Here is a 20,170-nt window from a genome sequence, read left to right as displayed (position 1 = left end):
TTATATATTCTAGTGTTTCAAATTGATGTGATGACGTCAGACATGTTTCCATTTTAGAAAAGCGTCACATCCTCTTTTACAAATTTGAGACATAAAAAGTTGTGGTCTGTCTAGCCCAGAATGTTCAGAGGATAGTTTAGGCGACTTCTCTGCAGTTCATCAAACTGAACCCTCCCAGGGCAGCAGATGATCAGATGGATGCTCTGAGAATCAGCCTTTTACTGCTTCTGCTGTGTTTGTCCTGCTTTTTGGACGGTGAAGGTAAGACTAATTGTCTTTAAGTCTCTTTTTGAGTTATTTTTCACCACCAGCTTTTGGTTTCTGTTAAGTGAAAAAGTATCTAAATTACTCTACTTTAATTTCACAACATTACAGGAATCAGATAATTTCTTACTGATTACATTTTACTGCTTGCAGTGACTCTTATGAAAACAATGGGGAAAGAACCAGATTTCACTCCAATCTGCACCAACGAAACATCAAATATCATCATTCTGATAGTGTGCAACATCAGATTAGAGAGGAACAGCGGGGAGGAGTGTAGTCTGCTGTATAAGGATAATGGCAACGTTATTAATGAGTGTGACTCCAAGTTCACTCTTAAAACAAGGAACCAAACTGTGTTTCTGCACCTGACCAGTTTAACACCAGCTGATAGTGGAAACTACTCCTGTGAGTGTTCAAAAGCTGAAGGAATGAATATTCTCCATCTCAACATCACAGTTAAAGGTGAGAACATTTTAATATTTCCTGAATCAAATTTATAAAATAATCTAATAAAATATGTGTTTCTCTCTACAAGCCTCATTTTCTGATGATAATCCAGCAGATACATTTTGGAGCCATTCTGCAGTCGTGACCCTTTCTTCTGCTTTAACTGCTGCAGTTCTCCTCATCATCATAGTTTCAATTATTGGAGGATTTATCTGCAAAAAACATCCAGAGAGGTGAGAAACTAATGCAACATCCAGATTTTCCTCTTTTACTTAAAATTAAACTACACAGCTAAAAACACTGATTGAAATGTCTCTTTTTCATCTTTACCCGTGTGTTCTAGATAATTGTTCCACAATCTTAAATAAAAATAGCTTTTGTATTTTTAGTTATTTGATTAAACCGTACCTCAAGATGATTATACTTTCACACTAATCTGCAGTATCCTTCATATTCAAAGCTCCTGTTTAAGATCTGAAACATCTGGATCAGCTGTACATGGATCTGCTGCCACTTCAGTGAGTAATTATACTTATAAGTATCCATTTTTAGATGGTCACAAATTACAATTTTGCAAAAAGCCACAAATATGAATAGAAAACACAGGAATAGCAAACATTGTTTTTCAGTGAAGCATTTTCTAAAAGTTAACTTTGACTGTTTTGCAGAGCAGTAAAGCTTCCCTTCTGTCCTAAAGCAGCTACAAATCCTTTCCTGTCAATGAGTCAGGATTCACTGTTAATGGAGAAAGTTTCTGAGTCGTTTTGGTTAAATAAACATATTGTTTCTGCTCTAAGAACGGAATAGTGAAATAAGTCCATGTTTATGGTGCAACAACACTAGACATCCACCACAAGATGGCGCAGTTACACTCAGACTTGAAGGCATCTTCATGCAGTAACTACATCTCGTCACAAAAACAGTCATAATGTGCATAGAAACATTGATAATAATGTTTTATAAGAAGAAATGGTTCCAAATATGTCTTGGGATAAAATTAAATTCATCACAGGGACTGAATTATTTAGTGTCAGTTGTTGCATTTTATTGAACAAATTTCTTGTATTGTAAATTTCAAAGTTCTTGAAATGCTTCTCCCAGCATAAAGGTATAATTAAGTCTCCCTTGAATTATTCTCTTTGTTTTTTCTCTTTTTATTTTGCATTAAGACTGTTTTTATTTTATTTGTTTTTATTGTTTAGGATGAAGATAACTCAGATGAACTGTACAAAAGCCTTCAGCAGCCGACAAGCGATCTCTACCAAACTCTCTCCTCACTATAAGCATGAAACTGAAGCAAACTCAGCCAGCAACAAAGGAAATTTTAACTTGGACAATATGGAAGTTTATGGAAAACATAAAATTTATGAAAACATTTGAAGCTTTTTATTTTGAAAAATCTTTTGAGCTGAATAAAGTTGGATAAACATTAGGCTGAATTTCCTTGTGATGTTTTACTGAGCAAGATTAGCCATAAGTTATGTTATTCAGTATTTAATAGTAACATGTCATAATTTTGTCTAAAAATTGGTAAATGTACTTGTTTGTCTTGACAGAATCTGTAACATTCTTACAATACATCATGTTATCCATTGTACTATAAATAGAAGATTTATATATTTCATTGGTGGCGTCTTTGCAAAGCTGTTCCGTTCCTGTAAAGGTCCGCCTCAATATCAGACCACTGTTCTGTAACTTCAGGGCCTCTTCTAGAATCATATATTTAATCTGTAACTGCCTCTGTTTAAGTTTTAAGTTATTTCTAAGGACGCCTTGGACACCAGAAATGATATGGCTCTATAAGCAATTCACATGATAGATTACAGGCCTCTCAGTTCAAGCTGATGGATGATATCTTTATAAAATATCATTCTAATCACAAATTTGTCTGTGCAACTCAAAAACCTCTCCAGCAGCAATCTGGATGTTAGAAATTATGTTCCTCAAGGCTTATATAACATTTTACATTACTAATGAGTCAATGTTGAAGGTGAACGTTTCCATCGTTATGCTGATGACACTCTTATTTATTAACATGCTGACAAAATATCATTGTATTTTATTAAATCCGAACCATTCTGTTAAAGATTCCTCAGACCAATGAAATTTTACTCATTAATCATGGAAAAATTAGTAGCTGCTTTCACTGCCTTCTCTCACATCTAAGACAATATTTGTATATTAGCTCTTGGTCTATAAGGCACTAAGTGGTGTTGAGCCTTCATACATTTCAGAGTTGTTGGACAAGCATGAACCATCTAGACCCCCTGAAGGCAGTCAGACATCTCTTTCCTTCACGTTTCAGAGCTAAACAAGGTGTAACAGCTTTTGATTTCTAAGGGGACCATGACTACAAATAACATTTTTCTGTGGTTTTGGGGGTATAATATCATCTGTTGTGAACTGATGAGGCTGTGTGAATTTCAACAGCGGGTACGAAAGGACCCGTTCAGGGGCGGTCAGCTTTGTTTCTTTGTTAAAAATGGTCAGATCAGAAAATGGTTTATCTTCCTACGTAGGTAGGTTATCTTTCTATGTAATTCATATTCTCCAATCAGAGACACCACCAAGCAAAAAACACCCCCAACCCCACCCCAAATTGATGCACTGGTTAATTTAATGGCATTGAATGGTGCTACCATGTCTGACTGCTCCACTTGAGCTGAGGGTGGCTACTAAAAAGAGGAGCTGTTATGTCTGAGGGTGCTCAAAAAGGGATGGAAGTTTCCACTTATTCCAGATGGATGAGAGAATCAAAGTGGCTGAAGTAAATTTTTTTGGGGAAGTACCACATAATCATAACCCCAGTTTGGACCACAATGAAGTTAGTTTTAGGTTGGACAGTGGATATTCTCGCTCCGCAGCTTCAGCTGCATCTGCCTCCTGTTGGAGCCGATTCAGGGAGGCTGATCTGGGGCTCCTGCTCTCTGTTTGCTTACTCACCACTGATTCTACAGAGCGCAAATATCCAGTATCCAACCCAAAAGTAACTTCACCGCTGTCCAGCATGAGACTGTTTTATGTTCATATGTTCGGCAATATTTACTGGAGCTGTTTCCTCAATGTTTCCAAACTGATTTTGAAAAAAAACTCTCTTTGCCAACACCGGAGGTGGTGACCACAACGCTATCATTACCCGTAAGTTTATTTAATTTCAAAATGCTGTCTTGCGTTGACCAGTTTCCCAAATATGGTTGTAGGCATTCAGAGTGAAGTCAACTGGGTAGAGCTACATAATGTTATCTTAACCAACCCTTTAACTGAGGAGGGAAATCTGGCCTGCCAAAACAATCCCCTACAAAAGGTCATGCTATTTGTTTATGAATTTTTTTGGAGAATTTACATTTACAGCAATATGAACTACATAAAATAGTTTATACAGTAATGCCATGGCCCCTTTAACATATTCTTTTTATTATGTCTCTGGATGTTAGGTTTTATGTAATTATTTCTCAATATGTTTGATGTACTTTGTGTTTTTTTCCTTCTAAGGTCTTTAAATTACCCTGTCAGTGAATGCTTCAAGGCAAAAAAAACTCACCTCACTTTTACAAATCATGCAGACTGATTAATGAGCATGTTGATTCATAGAAGACTGTGATCTCCTCAGCCACTAACATTTTGAAAGATCATGCTCCAGTGATAACTCAGTCCAAATATGAAGAATTAGTGTCATGGCAGCAGTAATTTAAAATACTACACAGCTTTATAGAGATTTGACAGGTAGTGATAAAAACAAAGTTAATATTGTTGTCAGGACACATGAGGGTGTGCAGCTCTACATGTATGAGCCACAACAGCAGTGGTTGACCTATAAATGTGTCCACATGCTCCTAAACTCTATTGATTATTACAAAGTCAATCACAACTGGTCGTGAATTATCATTGACCTTAATTGTTATGACCTGAATTACAGACTTTAAAAGTAATCATAATCTTTTAGTGGATAGCATAGCTTTAGCCAGGGCAGCTTGGAGCACATAACAGCAATAGTGCGTTTTCCTGAGAATTTTGCTCCTCATGAAGTTGTACTTTTACCAATTTTAAGCTTGTTTTGTTACTTTCACAAGGCAGCTTCTTCCAGTCCTTTTTGATGTTTGACCCTGGGTCAATAGGGTGAATTATATAGTTTTCTGGTACTGTGTAATCTGTGTAGCATGGACCTGTTGAACCTCTGACCTAAGAACAGAGTTAGTACTGAAAGTAGGGGAAGGTTGGTTTGGCATCAGTAACTGTAACAGACATTGATTGTTTCATTTTTACTCACATCATCATTTAGGATGTTTCCAGAAATCTCAGCAGCTGGTCTCTTATCACATTTAGCCATGTCTTCATGATGAGATATTTTTATCTTTTTAATCTACATTGTTTAGATACAAGGCAACGTCTTCCTTTTATATGCCTTTTTAAAAAAATGTTTTGCTAAATTTTGCACTTTGTGACATGATTTCTATACTTTCATGAAAAATGAACAAAATACAAATGCATTTTTTTTTTCTTTCAGTTGATAAAACATTGATCTTATTTCAGTCAAACTGTTGCAAATTTGTTGAATCTGTCCTTCTATTTGATTTCCTGAATTGGTGCTTTGTTTTCTTTTCTCACCTTTTTGTGTTTCAAATTAAAAGTACTTCCTGTCATTTTTCATGTATACTTTTAATCTGATATAAGGAAAAATACATGCATTCATAGCTATCTGTTATTAACATTAAATATGGAAAATAGAAAATAAATTATTAATGTACTGCAGAAAACTTTGCAGTCAGAGTTCATTCCACTGTTCAGTATATTTACCAGTGACACTAATAGTATTTGTATCTGTGCATCTTTGCAGAGACGTCAATCTCCTGCAGCATCTGATGGACTTTATTTGCATGTTGCTTTGTCAGGTTGTGAACATGGTTGTGAGAAAGGAGCATATTAATGAGCCCTGAGAAACATCAACCAACAATATGCTGGTTTCTTCTCTTCACAGCTTGCATTCCGTCCGTCCGTCCGTCTTCTTCCGCTTATCCGGGGTCGGGTCGCGGGGGCAGCAGCTTCAGTAGGGAGGCCCAGACGTCCCTCTCCCCGGCCACTTGGGCCAGCTCCTCAGGAGGAATCCCAAGGCGTTCCCAGGCCAGCCGGGAGACATAGTCCCTCCAGCGTGTCCTGGGTCTTCCCCTGGGCCTCCTCCTGGTGGGACGTGCCCGGAACACCTCACCAGGGAGGCGTCCAGGAGGCATCCTGACCAGATGCCCGAGTCACTTCAACTGGCTCCTCTCGACGTGGAGGAGCAGCGGCTCTACTCTGAGTCCTCCCTGGATGACTGAGCTCCTCACCCTATCTCTAAGGGAGAGCCCACACACACTACGGAGAAAACTCATTTCGGCTGCTTGTATCCGGGATCTCGTTCTTTCGGTCACGACCCAAAGCTCGTGACCATAGATGAGGGTAGGAACGTAGATCGACCGGTAAATCGAGAGCTTCGCCTTTTGGCTCAGCTCTCTCTTCACCACAACAGATCGGTACAGCGCCCGCTTCACAGCAGACGCTGCACCAATCCGCCTGTCGATCTCCCGCTCCATCTTCCCCTAATTCGTGAACAAGACCCCGGGATACTTGAACTCCTCCACTAGGGGCAGCACATCCTCCCCAACCTGGAGAAGGCACTCTACCCTTTTCCAGTTCAAGACCATGGTCTCGGATTTGGAGGCACTGATTTTCATCCCGGCCGCTTCGCACTCGGCTGCGAACCGCTCCATTGAGAGCTGTAGATCCCGCCCTGATGAAGCCAATAGGACCACGTCATCCGCGAATAGCAGAGACGCAATCCTAAGGCCACCAAACCGGATCCTTACAACACCTTGGCTGCGCCTAGAAATTTTGTCCATAAAAGTTATGAACAGAATCGGTGACCAAGGGCAACCTTGGCGGAGTCCAACTCTCACCGGAAACGAGTCAGACTTACAGCCGGCAATGCGGACCAGACTCTGACACCGGTCGTACAGAGACCTGACAGCCCTTATTAAAGGGTCCGGTACTCCATACTCCCGGAGTACCCCCCCATAGGATCCCTCGGGGGACACGGTCGAATGCCTTCTCCAGATCCACAAAGCACATGTAGACTGGTTGGGCAAACTCCCATGCCCCCTCCAGAATCCTGCTGAGGGTGTAGAGCTGGTCCAGTGTTCCACGGCCAGGACGAAAACCACACTGCTCTTCCTGAATCCGAGATTCGACTATCCGACAGACCCTCCTTTCCAGAACCCCTGAATAGACCTTACCAGGGAGGCTTAAGAGTGTGATCCCTCTGTAGTTGGAACACACCCTCCGGTCCCCCTTTTTAAATAGGGGAACCACCACCCCAGTCTGCCAATCTAGGGGAACTGCCCCCGATGTCCACGCAATGTTGCAGAGCCGCGTTAACCAACACAGCCCCACAACATCCAGAGCCTTAAGGTACTCAGGGCGAATCTCATCCACCCCCGGGGCCTTGCCACCGAGGAGCTTTTTAACAACCTTGGCAACCTCAGCACCAGAGACGGGAGAACCCGACCCAGAGTCATCAGGCTCTGCTTCCGCAATGGAAGACGTGTTGGTGGGATTAAGGAGGTCTTCGAAGTATTCCGCCCACCGAAACATGACGTCCCGAGTCGAGGTCAGCAGCACACCACCCCCACTGTAAACAGTGTTGGTACTGCACTGCTTCCCCCTCCTGAGATGCCGGATAGTGGACCAGAATCGCTTCGAAGCCGTACGGAAGTCTTTCTCCATGGCCTCTCCGAACTCTTCCCACGCCCGAGTTTTTGCCTCGGCGACCAGCCGAGCCGCCTGCCGCTCCGACTGCCGGTACACATCAGCTGCTTCCGGAGTCCCACAGGCCAAAAAAGCCCGGTAGGACTCCTTCTTCAGCTTGACGGCTTCCCTCACCGCTGGTGTCCACCAGCGGCTTCGAGGGTTGCCGCCGCGACATGCACCGACAACCTTGCGGCCACAGCTCCGACTAGCCGCCTCAACAATAGAGCGCGGAACATGGTCCATTCAGACTCAATGTCCCCCGCCTCCCTCGGGACGTGTTTAAAGTTTTCCCGGAGGAGGGAGTTAAAGCTCCGTCTAGCGGGGGACTCTGCCAGACGTTCCCAGCAAACCCTCACAATACGTCTGGGCCTGCCCGGTCGGACCGGCTTTCTCCCCCGCCATCGGAGCCAACTCACCACCAGGTAGTGGTCGGTGGAGAGCTCCGCCCCTCTCTTCACCCGAGTGTCCAAGACATACGGCCGCAGATCAGATGAAATGGCAACAAAGTCGATCATTGAACTGCAACCTAGGGTGTCCTGGTGCCAAGAGCACATATGGACACCCTTATGCTTGAACATGGTGTTTGTGATGGACAATCCATGACGAGCACAGAAGTCCAACAACAAAACACCACTCGAGTTCAGATCAGGTGGGCCATTCCTCCCAACCACGCCCCTCCAGGTCCCACTGTCATTGCCCACGTGAGCGTTGAAGTCCCCCAGCAAAACGAGGGAGTCCCCAGGAGGGGCACTCTCCAGTACCCCTTCCAAGGACTCCATAAAGGGTGGGTAATCTGAACTGCTGTTTGGAGCATGAGCGCAAACAACAGTCAGAACCCGTCCCCCCACACGAATGCGGAGGGAGGCCACCCTCTCGTTCACCGGGGAAAACCCCAACGTGCAGGCACCGAGATGGGGGGCAACAAGTATGCCCATCCCAGCTCAGCGCCTCTCACCATGGGCAACTTCAGAGTGGAAGAATGTCCAGCCCCTTTCAAGGAGACAGGTTCCAGAGCCAGAGCGGTGCGTCGAGGTGAGTCCGACTATCTCTAGTCGGAACCTCTCAACCTCGCGCACAAGCTCAGGCTCCTTCCCCACCAGAGAGGTGACATTCCACGTCCCAAGAGCCAGCTTCTGCAGCCCCTCCCTGGGCTGCCACCTTACCATGGTGGAGGGGTTTGAGTGTCCCAATGATCCTAGGAGCTATGCTGTCAGGGGCTTTAAGCCCCTGATAGCATAGCTAGTAGGATCACCCAAGTAGGGTCTGCCTTGGGTGACCCATAGTAGGGTCACCCAAGGCAGAAAGGTCTTGGGTGAGGGACCAGAAAAAGCGCAGCCCAAAATGCCCCTTATGATGAGCAATATTATTGGATTTCGTGTTCCCTCGCCCGGACGCGGGTCACCGGGGCCCCACTCTGGAGCCAGGCCTGGAGGTGGGGCACGTTGGCGAGCATCTGGTGGCCGGGCTTTTGCCAATGGAGCCCGGCCGGGCTCAGCCCGAAGAGGCGACATGGGTCCCCCTTCCGATGGGCTCACCACCTGTCTGGGGGGCTAAAGGGGTCGGGTGCAATGTGCAACGGGTAGCAGTAGAGGGCGGGGACCAGCTTGCATTCAAGCGTCAAAATATGTGAAGACCACAAAGCAAACTTGACATTTACGTCTTCAGTCTGGCACACTAATGTAGCAGAAACAAGGCAGGAAGTCTAACCTCTCGACATTCTGGAGTACCTTCATCTGTGTCTGATGTAACAAGTTCAGAACAGTTCAGAAAAAAGTAATTGTGAAAGGTTAGTAGAATTAGAAGTTGATTGTTTGGTTTTTATGCAAAGCTTTGGCCCAACAGGATGATTAAACCGTAATTAATGAACATGCTCAGATACTTCCAGCTTGTACATTCTGTTGTTTTAAAGACCATCATCATGTAGACACGTTTCCTTTTTAGAAAAGCGTCACATCCTCTTGTGCCACTTTGAGAGATAGAACTCTGTGGTCTGTGTAGCCCAGAATGTTCAGAGGATAGTTTAGGCGATCTCTCTGCAGTTCATCAAACTGAACCCTCCCAGGGCAGCAGATGATCAGATGGATGCACTGAGAATCAGCCTTTTACTGCTTCTGCCGTGTTTTATCTGCTTTTTGGATGGCAAAGGTAACGTAGAGAGACTAACTTTCTTCAAATTGCATGGTGAGTGATGTTTTGCTGCAAACTTTCAGTTTCTGTTGGTTAATTGTCATTTTAATTCAAATTACAGGAATCAGATAATTTCTTACTGATTACATTTTATTGCTTGCAGTGACTCTGAGGAAAAAAATTGGAAAAGAACCAGATTTTACTGCAATCTGCACCAACGAAACATCAAATAGCATAGTTCTGATAGTTTGCAAGATCAGAACAGAGAGGAACAGCACAGAGGAATGCAGACTGCTGTATAAGGATGAAGGCGACTTTATTAATGAGTGTGACTCCAGGTTCACTCTTACAACAAGGAATCAAACTGTGTTTCTGCACCTGACCAGTTTAACACCAGCTGATAGTGGAGACTACTCCTGTGAGTGTTCAAAAGCTGAAGGAACATATATTCTCCATCTTAGTGTCACAGTTAATGGTGAGAACATTTTAACATTGGCTGAATCAAACTTATAAAATAACAAATAAATCTAATAAATTGTTTATTTCTCCCTAAAACCCTCATTTTCTGATGATAATCCAGCAGATGAAGTTTGGAACCGTTCTGCAGGAGTGACCCTTCCTTCTGCTTTGACTGCTGCAGTTCTCCTCATCATCATAGTTATAATTGTTGGAGGATTATTCTGGAGAAGACATCCAGGGAGGTGAGAAACTAATGCAAAACGTAGATTTTCCTCTTTTACTTAAAATTAAACTACACAGCTAAAACACTGATTTGAAATGTCTCCTTTTCATCTTTACTCATATATTCTAGATAATTATTCCACAAGTTTAAATGAAGATACTTCTTATTTTTAGTTGTTTCATTAAACTGTACCTCAAGATGATTATACTTTCACACTAATCTGCAGTACCTTCATATTCAAAGCTGCTGTTTAAGACCTGAAACATCTGGATCAGCTGTACATGGATCTGCTGCCACTTCAGTGAGTAATTATACTTATAAGTTTCCATTTTTAGATGGTCACAAATCAGAATATTGCAAAATGCCACAAAGATGAATAGAAAACACAGGAATAGCAAAAATTATTTTTCAGTGAAGAATTTTCCAAAATATAACTTTAACTGTTTTGCAGAGCATTTTAGAGATGGACAACATGTATTATCCAGCCAGTAACACCTCCATTTGTTTTTCCATCATCCATTTATCCAGTGCTGGTTTTTGATATGAATCATGTGGGCAGTCACCCAGGGTGGCATTAAAAAGGGAGGGAGGCACCAGCACCGTGTAAAAAAGAAAAATACAGCTGGTTTGTTAGTTCAGTCAGAAACTGGCTTTTCTATCATTTTATTACTTGTGTAACAAAAGGAAGTTTTGCCACCTACTTGAAACAGACAGCTCAAAATCATAGACAAAATATTACATGACAGTTATGTGCTTTGTGGTGGACTATGAATATAAAATATGTAAAATAAAATTTAAACATAACAGCTGTGTAAGATCCCAGTGAACTTTACAGTCTCTCAAAGTAACATTAGATACACCAGATGGCTCAATTCTACAGGTCAAAATCCTCAAAATTAAATAAATCTGAATAATCTGAGCAGCTGTTTGATTCATTAACATAAACCACAGTAAAGCTTCCCTTCTGTCCTAAATCAGCTGCAAATCCTTTCCTGTCACTGAGTTAACATTTACTGTTAATAGAGACATTTTCTGAGTCATAAAAATACTGTTTCTGGTCTAAGAACGGAACAGTGAAATAAATCTACGTTTATGGAGCTAGTACTTTGGAAAACCATCACAAGATGGCGCTGTTACACTCAGACACGAAGGCATCAAGGTGCTGTAACTAAATCATGACACAAAATAGTCATAATGTGCATACAAACCTTGATATTAATGTTTTGTAAGAAGAATCGGTTGCAAATGTGTTAAGGAATAAAATAAAATTCATCATAGGGACTGAATAATTTAGAATCAGTTGTTGCATTTTATTAAACAAAACAGTTCTTGAAATACTTCTCCCATCGTAAAGGTAAAATTAAGTGTCCCTTGAAGTAGTTTCTTTCTATCTTTTAATTTTTCTTATTTATTTAGCATTAAGACTGTTTTTATTCTATTTCTTTTTATTGTTTAGGATGAAGATAACGCAGATGAATTGTACAAAAGCCTTCAGCAGCCGACAAGAGATCTCTACCAAACTATCTCCTCAGGTCACCATAAGCATGAAATTGAAACAAACTCAGCCAGCAACAAAGGAAATGTTAACCTGGAAAATATGGAAGTTTACAGCAATCATGAAATTTATGAAAACCTTCGAATCAAAACTCTTTCAAGCTAAATGCAGTTTCATAAACATTAGGCTGAATTTGCTTTTGATGTTTTACTGAGCAAGATTAACCAGAAGTTATGTTATTCAGTATTTAATAGTAACATGTCATAATTTTATTGAAACATTGGTAAATGTATCAGTTTGTCTTGAAAGAATCTGTAACATTCTTAAAATACATCATGTTATATATTGTACTATATATAGAAGATTTTATTTTTTCACTGGTGGCATCTTTGCAAAGCTGTTCCGTTCCTGTAAAGGTCCGCCTCATTATCAGACCAATGTTCTGTAACTTCAGAGCCTCTTCTAGTATTGCATATTTAATCTGTAACTGCCTCTGTTTAAGTTTTAAGTTATTTCTAAGGACGCCTTGGACACCAGAAACTACTGGGCTCTATAAGCACTTCACCTGATAGATTACAGAAACAGGCCTCTTAGTTAAAGCTAATGGATGATTATCTTTAAAAATGATCTTGCTGATCACAAGTTGTGTCTGTGCAACTCAAAGGGCTCTCTGTCAGTAATCTGGATGTTACAAATGATGTTTCTCAAGGCTTATATAACAATTCACATTAACAATGTGAATTGAATATTGAAGGTGAACGTTTACCTCTTTATGCTGATGACACTTATTTATTAACATGCTGACAAAATATCAATGTATTCTATTAAATCCCAATCATTCTGTTAATTAAAGATTCTTCAGAGCAATAAAGTTTTACACATTAAACATGGAAAAATTAGTAGCTGCTGTCACTGTCTTCCCTAACGTATAATTACAAGGAAAATATTTGTATAATAACCCTTGGTCTATAAGACAAATTTGTTTAATCTCTCCTCCTTCCATCATATTTCCTGACTTGGTACTTTTTTTTCCGTATGTCGCCTGTTTGTGCTTCAGAGTAAAAGTACTTCCTGCCATTTCTCATGTATAATTGTATTCTGATATAAATAAAAATACATGCATTCATAGCTATCCCTTTTTAACATTAAATATTTAAAATAGAAAATAAATTATTAATGTGCTGCAGAAAACTTTACAGTCAGGTGTTATTCTAGTGTTGATTATATTTATAAGTGATGCTAATAGACGTGACACAGCTGTATTTGTATCTGTGCATCTTTGCAGAGACTTCAGTCTCCTGCAGCATCTGATGGACTTTAGTTGCATGTTGCTTTGTCAGGTTGTGAGAAAGGGACATAATAAGTGGCGAGGCACATAATATACATTAACCAACATCATGATGTTTTCTTCTCTTTACAGCTTGCTTTAATGCTTCTAAATGTGTAAAGACCACAAAGCAAACCGGACATGTAGGTTTTCAGCTTAACTAAACCACTAATGTAGCAGAGAAAAAAGCAGGAAGTCCGGCCTAACTTCTCAGCATTCTGGAGTACCTTCGTATTTGCTACTGTCTGACCTAGCAGGCTAAAGTAAAAAATTAGTTTGAAACAAACTTTTAACCCAACAGGATGGGTAAACATTAATTAACAGATATGCTGAAATGCCTCCAGTTTATATATTCTAGTGTTTCAAATTGATGTGATGACGTCAGACATGTTTCCATTTTAGAAAAGCGTCACATCCTCTTTTACAAATTTGAGACATAAAAAGTTGTGGTCTGTGTAGCCCAGAATGTTCAGAGGATAGTTTAGGTGACCTCTCTGCAGTTAATCATACTGAACCCTTCCAGAGCCACAGATGATCAGATGGATGCTCTGAGAATCAGCCTTTTACTGCTTCTGCCATGTTTGTCCTGCTTTTTGGACGGTGAAGGTAAGACTAATTGTCTTTAAGTCTCTTTTTGAGTTATTTTTCACCACCAGCTTTTGGTTTCTGTTAAGTGAAAAAGTATCTAAATTACTCTACTTTAATTTCACAACATTACAGGAATCAGATAATTTCTTACTGATTACATTTTACTGCTTGCAGTGACTCTTGTGAAAACAATCGGGAAAGAACCAGATTTCACTCCAATCTGCACCAACGAAACATCAAATATCATCATTCTGATAGTGTGCAACATCAGAACAGAGAGGAGCAGTGGGGAGGAGTGCAGTCTGCTGTATAAGGATAATGGCAACGTTATTAATGAGTGTGACTCCAAGTTCACTCTTAAAACAAGAAACCAAACTGTGTTTCTGCACCTGACCAGTTTAACACCAGCTGATAGTGGAAACTACTCCTGTGAGTGTTCAAAAGCTGAAGGAATGAATATTCTCCATCTCAACATCACAGTTAAAGGTGAGAACATTTTAATATTTCCTGAATCAAATTTATAAAATAATCTAATAAAATATGTGTTTCTCTCTACAAGCCTCATTTTCTGATGATAATCCAGCAGATACATTTTGGAGCCATTCTGCAGTCGTGACCCTTTCTTCTGCTTTAACTGCTGCAGTTCTCCTCATCATCATAGTTTCAATTATTGGAGGATTTATCTGCAAAAAACATCCAGAGAGGTGAGAAACTAATGCAACATCCAGATTTTCCTCTTTTACTTAAAATTAAACTACACAGCTAAAAACACTGATTGAAATGTCTCTTTTTCATCTTTACCCGTGTGTTCTAGATAATTGTTCCACAATCTTAAATAAAAATAGCTTTTTTATTTTTAGTTATTTGATTAAACCGTACCTCAAGATGATTACACTTTCACACTAATCTGCAGTATCCTTCATATTCAAAGCTCCTGTTTAAGATCTGAAACATCTGGATCAGCTGTACATGGATCTGCTGCCACTTCAGTGAGTAATTATACTTATAAGTATCCATTTTTAGATGGTCACAAATTACAATTTTGCAAAAAGCCACAAATATGAATAGAAAACACAGGAATAGCAAACATTGTTTTTCAGTGAAGCATTTTCTAAAAGTTAGCTTTAACTGTTTTGCAGAGCAGTAAAGCTTCCCTTCTGTCCTAAAGCAGCTACAAATCCTTTCCTGTCAATGAGTCAGGATTCACTGTTAATGGAGAAAGTTTCTGAGTCGTTTTGGTTAAATAAACATATTGTTTCTGTTCTAAGGACGGAATAGTGAAATAAGTCCATGTTTATGGTGCAACAACACTAGACATCCACCACAAGATGACGCAGTTACACTCAGACTTGAAGGCATCTCCATGCAGTAACTACATCTCGTCACAAAAACAGTCATAATGTGCATAGAAACATTGATAATAATGTTTTATAAGAAGAAATGGTTCCAAATATGTCTTGGGATAAAATTAAATTCATCACAGGGACTGAATTATTTAGTGTCAGTTGTTGCATTTTATTGAACAAATTTCTTGTATTAAACAAAGTTCTTGAAATGCTTCTCCCAGCATAAAGGTATAATGAAGTCTCCCTTGAATTAGTTTTTTTGTTGTTTCTCTTTTTATTTTGCATTAAGACTGTTTTTATTTTATTTGTTTTTATTGTTTAGGATGAAGATAACGCAGATGAATTGTACAAAAGCCTTCAGCAGCCGACAAGTGATCTCTACCAAACTATCTCCTCAGGTCACCATAAGCATGAAACTGAAACAAACTCAGCCAGCAACAAAGGAAATGTTAACCTGGAAAATATGGAAGTTAACAGCAATCATGAAATGTATGAAAACCTTTGAATCAAAACTCTTTCAAGCTGAATGCAGTCTGAAAAACATTAAGCTCTATTTGCTTTTGATGTTTTACTGAGCAAGATCAGCCATAAGTTATGTTATTCAGTATTTAATAGTAACATGTCATAATTTTGTCTAAAAATTGGTAAATGTTTTGACAGAATCTGTAACATTCTTACAATACATCATGTTATCCATTGTACTATACATAGAAGATTTTATTATTTCATTGGTGACGTCTTTGCAAAGCTGTTCCTTTCCTGTAAAGGTCTGCCTCATTGTCAGACCACTGTTCTGCAACTTCAGGGCCTCTTCTAGAATCATATATTTAATCTGTAACTGCCTCTGTCTAAGTTTTAAGTTATTTCTACGGACGCCTTGGACATCAGAAATGATATGGCTCTATAAACAATTCACATGATAGATTACAGGCCGCTCAGTTCAAGCTAATGGATGATATCTTTATTAAATATCATTCTAATCACAAATTCGTCTGTGCAACTCAAAAACCTCTCCGGCAGCAATCTGGATGTTAGAAATGATGTTCCTCAAGGTTTATATAACATTTTACATTACTAAACAAAGCGTATTCAAGATATTTCTGTGCACAATTATTTAGCTCTCAGAATTCTGCAATTTAATTATTAGTTAAAAGAGTAATCTTTAAGTTCAAATGTATCTGCAGTAAATTCATAATAATTCTTAACAGAATTTTTTCAATGTGTGTCTTAACTGTTGTTGTCTGACAGTTGAAGTTCTCTGCAACATAATTTCATCATATTCGTTTCATGTCATTTCCCATTTATTTTGAAAACCCAACTGAGAAAAAGAAAGCCTTTCCATGTGAAAGCCTTTTCCCTCTCTCCCTCTTTTTTTTTTTTTTTTTTTTTTTAAAAGTGAGGTGCTGTTCTGCACAGAAAAGACAAAATATTTACACCATGCTGTTACTGTTCAAGGACGCCATGGTTCTACAAACAAAGCAATGAGAGAGAACAGGAGCTTTTGAAAACGCTCTAACATTGTAGAACAACTAAAGCTACTTAAGCAAATCAGAATTAGTTCCCAAATTAATCCTAAAATAAAGTAAACCTTACATTGTGTACATTGTGATTATTTATTTATTTATCTTAAACTGAGGATTAAGGACTTTTATTAAGAAGTTCTTGGGTGAACGCGTCTCTGCGTTCCTATTTGTCTAGGCCTCTGCAATCTGATCTATGATCTATGTATTCTGAGTGCCTGGTCAGGAAAGGTTAAGGTTCTCTGAAGCTTTCTGTTTTCAGCAACCCTGAAAACCCAGAACCCTTTACAGTCAGTGTTAGGTGTCAGGTAACCTGTGGGACCACCTTGTCGTCCCTCTGGTTCCACCAGCTGTGTCAAGTCCACAGCAGCTCGTCCTGGGTGCCATGCCCCAGGGGTCTCCACACCCCCCTGTGTGGAACGTCTCTCATTGTAAGGATCTCACCTTATGTCCCGTTCAAAACAGGAGTTCCAATGTGGGGTGTTTTGCTGCTTTAATGTTCCTCAGAGAAAACCTTCATTCATTGATATCACCTTCAAGCTGTTACCCTTTTATCATCACAGCCCCCAGCAATCCTGACCAGATCCAAAAATGTCCCCATAATTTAATCTAATTGAAGTAATCTTACTTATTTTCTGTATGTAAGACGATAACCATTAAATTATCCTGATCTAAAAGCCCTCAGGTTAACGGGTTAACTGGTTAAAAAGACTTTTGAGTTATTTGTGTTCTAGTTGAAAGATATTAAATCTCCATAAATATTGTACCCATTTTACACTGATGCTTTAATCCTAAATTTACCCATGTTAGTTAGTAGGATGTGTCATTATGCTAATTTTATTGCAACATTACCCATTTTAGCCAGTAATCTTTCTTTGCGTTTTATTGATGCCTGCCAGAGTAGCAGAAATCAGCTTACACTAAGATGTTCATTAAATGAAATGCTATTTAAAAGTTCAGATTATTCTACATATATAGTGAAAACAAATTAATTCATTTATTTGTTTAACTGTTGATATAATACCCACTTAATTTATTAAGTTGCTCCATGATTCCATCAAGGTGCTTCTTTAAAAATGTTCACCTTTACATAATCTTAATGTGTTTCGTAATGTGTGGTTTGTTTTAATTGTGCACAGAAATATCTTGAATGTGAAAGTGCTTGGAGAATGTATTAATAAATGACACATGAATGGGGTTTTGATAAGAACACTAATTACACCTTGTTTCTGTTCTCCAGTGGAAACAAGGACTCGTGTCTGCAGACCATCTTCACAAAGTGTTTTATTAGAAAGAAATGCAAAATAAAATGCTCAGTGCCCATCCAGAACTGAACACTTATTACCATCCAGCTCAATCGTCCAGCCTGCGAGGAGGAACCAAGAAGAGGACTGGGGATGAAGAAGCCAGAGAACTCTGATTCCTTATTCTTCAACGGGAGGAGTTGCCTGAAGAGACCCTAAGCGCGATTAGATTAATTTCTGCCTTGTGCCTGAATGGCCTGAAGGCTTCCTTAACTTTGCGTTCTTGACGTTTAGGACTCTTCTCATATATTGTGTTGCTGTTTGTTTTTAAAAGAGCTGGAAAATAATCCCCTTACCGTCTCATGAAAGAAAGGTTCGGATCTTCGCGCCGACGCCCAGAGACGCTCCGAGACCAGGAGCTCCTCCACGTCCCTTGAAAATCCATTCGGGGTACCAGAGGCCGGATAACCTCTCCGGGCCGGCCAAAGCAGCTCCTGTCCCCGGACTCCCTCGCTCGTCGGTCGGAGATCTTGTTCGTTTACGCCAAATTGTTGTGGGAGGTTTGGGTGGAATTCTAAGCAATAGTAACTGAGTTCCCATCTTTACCAAATGACGAGACGGTGGCATAACGTTCCAGCACCTTTATTGAGAAACAGAGCAGAGATTCACATAGATGGAAAGTAATCACACCCCACGGTTCCGCTGCAGTCTCTGTCTGCCCTGTCTCTGTCTGTGTCGCTTTTCGGGCTTCCCCTAATACTGCACCGTGGCCTTCCCATGAGACAAAACAAAGACAGTCTATCGTAAACAATCAGTATCCCTCAGCAGCTGCAGCATTTGGCCTTGCAATCAGAAAACAGTGGATCTTATACACAGACATCAGGTCTCCAGGCCTCCTCTGTCCGAGTGGTGTGAGGCCATAGTGACTTCAGAATAATAATTCTTATAACATGAGTCAATGTTGAAGGTGAACGTTTCCATCGTTATGCTGATGACACTCTTATTTATTAACATGCTGACAAAATATCATTGTATTTTATTAAATCCGAACCATTCTGTTAATTAAACATTCTTCAGACCAATGAAATTTTACTCATTAATCATGGAAAAACTGAGTAGCTCCTGTCACTGCCTTTTCTTACATCTAAGACAGTATTTGTATATTAACTCTTGGTCTATAAGGCACTAAGTGGTGTTGAGCCTTCATACATTTCAGAGTTGTTGGACAAGCATGAACCATCTAGACCCCCTGAAGACAGTCAGACATCTCTTTCCTTCACGTTTCAGAACTAAGCAAGGTGTAACAGCTTTTGATTTCTAGGGGGACCATGACTACAAATAACATTTTTTAGTGGTTTTGGGGGTATAATATCATCTGTTGTGAACTGATGAGGCTGTGTGAATTTCATCAGCGGGTACCAAAGGACCCGTTCAGGGGCGGTCAGCTTTGTTTCTTTGTTAAAAATGGCCAGATCAGAAAACGGTTCATCTTCCTACGTAGGTAGGTTATCTTTCTATGTAATTCATATTCTCCAATCAGAGACACCACAAAGCAAAAAACACCCCCAACCCCACCCCAAATTGATGCACTGGTTAATTTAATGGCATTGAATGGTGCTACCATGTCTGACTGCTCCACTTGAGCTGAGGGTGGCTGCTAAAAAGAGGAGCTGTTAGGTCTGAGGGTGCTCAAAAAGGGATGGAAGTTTAAACTTATTCCAGAAGGATGAGAGAATCAAAGTGGCTGAAGTTAATTTTTTTCGGGAAGTACCAGAGAATCATAACCCCAGTTTGGACCGCGGTGAAGTTAGTTTTAGGTTGGACATTGGATATTCTCGCTCCGCAGCTTCAGCTGCATCTGCCTCCTGTTGGAGCCGATTCAGGGAGGCTGATCTGGGGCTCCTGCTCTCTGTTTGCTTACTTACCACTGATTCTACAGAGCGCAAATATCCAGTATCCAACCCAAAAGTAACTTCACCGCTGTCCAGCATGAGACTGTGTTATGTTCATATGTTCAGCAATATTTACTGGAGCTGTTTTCTCAATGTTTCCAAACTGATTTTGAAAAAAAAACCTCTTTGCCAACACCGGAGGTGGCGACCACATCGCTGTCATTACCCGTAAGTTTATTTAATTTCAAAATGCTGTCTTGCGTTGACCAGTTTCCCAAATATGGTTGTAGTCAATCAGAGTGAAGTCAACTGGGTAGAGCTACATAATGTTATCTTAACCAACCCTTTAACTGAGGAGGGAAATCTGGCCTGCCAAAACAATCCCCTACAAAAGGTCATGCTATTTGTTTATGAATTTTTTTGGAGAATTTACATTTACAGCAATATGAACTACA

At 40.2% G+C, this 20,170-nt stretch overlaps 3 long non-coding RNA genes across 3 annotated transcripts; all 3 read left to right on the top strand.

Annotated features, from left to right (window-relative positions):
- The first annotated feature begins 843 nt into the window (after positions 1-843).
- On the top strand, positions 844-2,715 carry LOC118557825. The gene is made up of 3 exons (XR_004928041.1): positions 844-947; positions 1,175-1,232; positions 1,917-2,715. It is a non-coding gene; the product is annotated as an uncharacterized LOC118557825 (long non-coding RNA).
- A 7,591-nt stretch (positions 2,716-10,306) lies between these two features.
- On the top strand, positions 10,307-12,477 carry LOC118557826. The gene is made up of 3 exons (XR_004928043.1): positions 10,307-10,322; positions 10,547-10,604; positions 11,760-12,477. It is a non-coding gene; the product is annotated as an uncharacterized LOC118557826 (long non-coding RNA).
- A 1,836-nt stretch (positions 12,478-14,313) lies between these two features.
- LOC118557828 lies at positions 14,314-15,588 on the top strand. Its single transcript, XR_004928046.1, has 3 exons — positions 14,314-14,417; positions 14,645-14,702; positions 15,382-15,588. It is a non-coding gene; the product is annotated as an uncharacterized LOC118557828 (long non-coding RNA).
- Positions 15,589-20,170: the final 4,582 nt, after the last annotated feature.

This window comes from Fundulus heteroclitus, chromosome 24 (assembly GCF_011125445.2).
Source record: "Fundulus heteroclitus isolate FHET01 chromosome 24, MU-UCD_Fhet_4.1, whole genome shotgun sequence".
NCBI classification, from domain to species: Eukaryota; Metazoa; Chordata; class Actinopteri; order Cyprinodontiformes; family Fundulidae; genus Fundulus; species Fundulus heteroclitus.
This window is presented reverse-complemented; position numbering and strand designations above follow the sequence as displayed.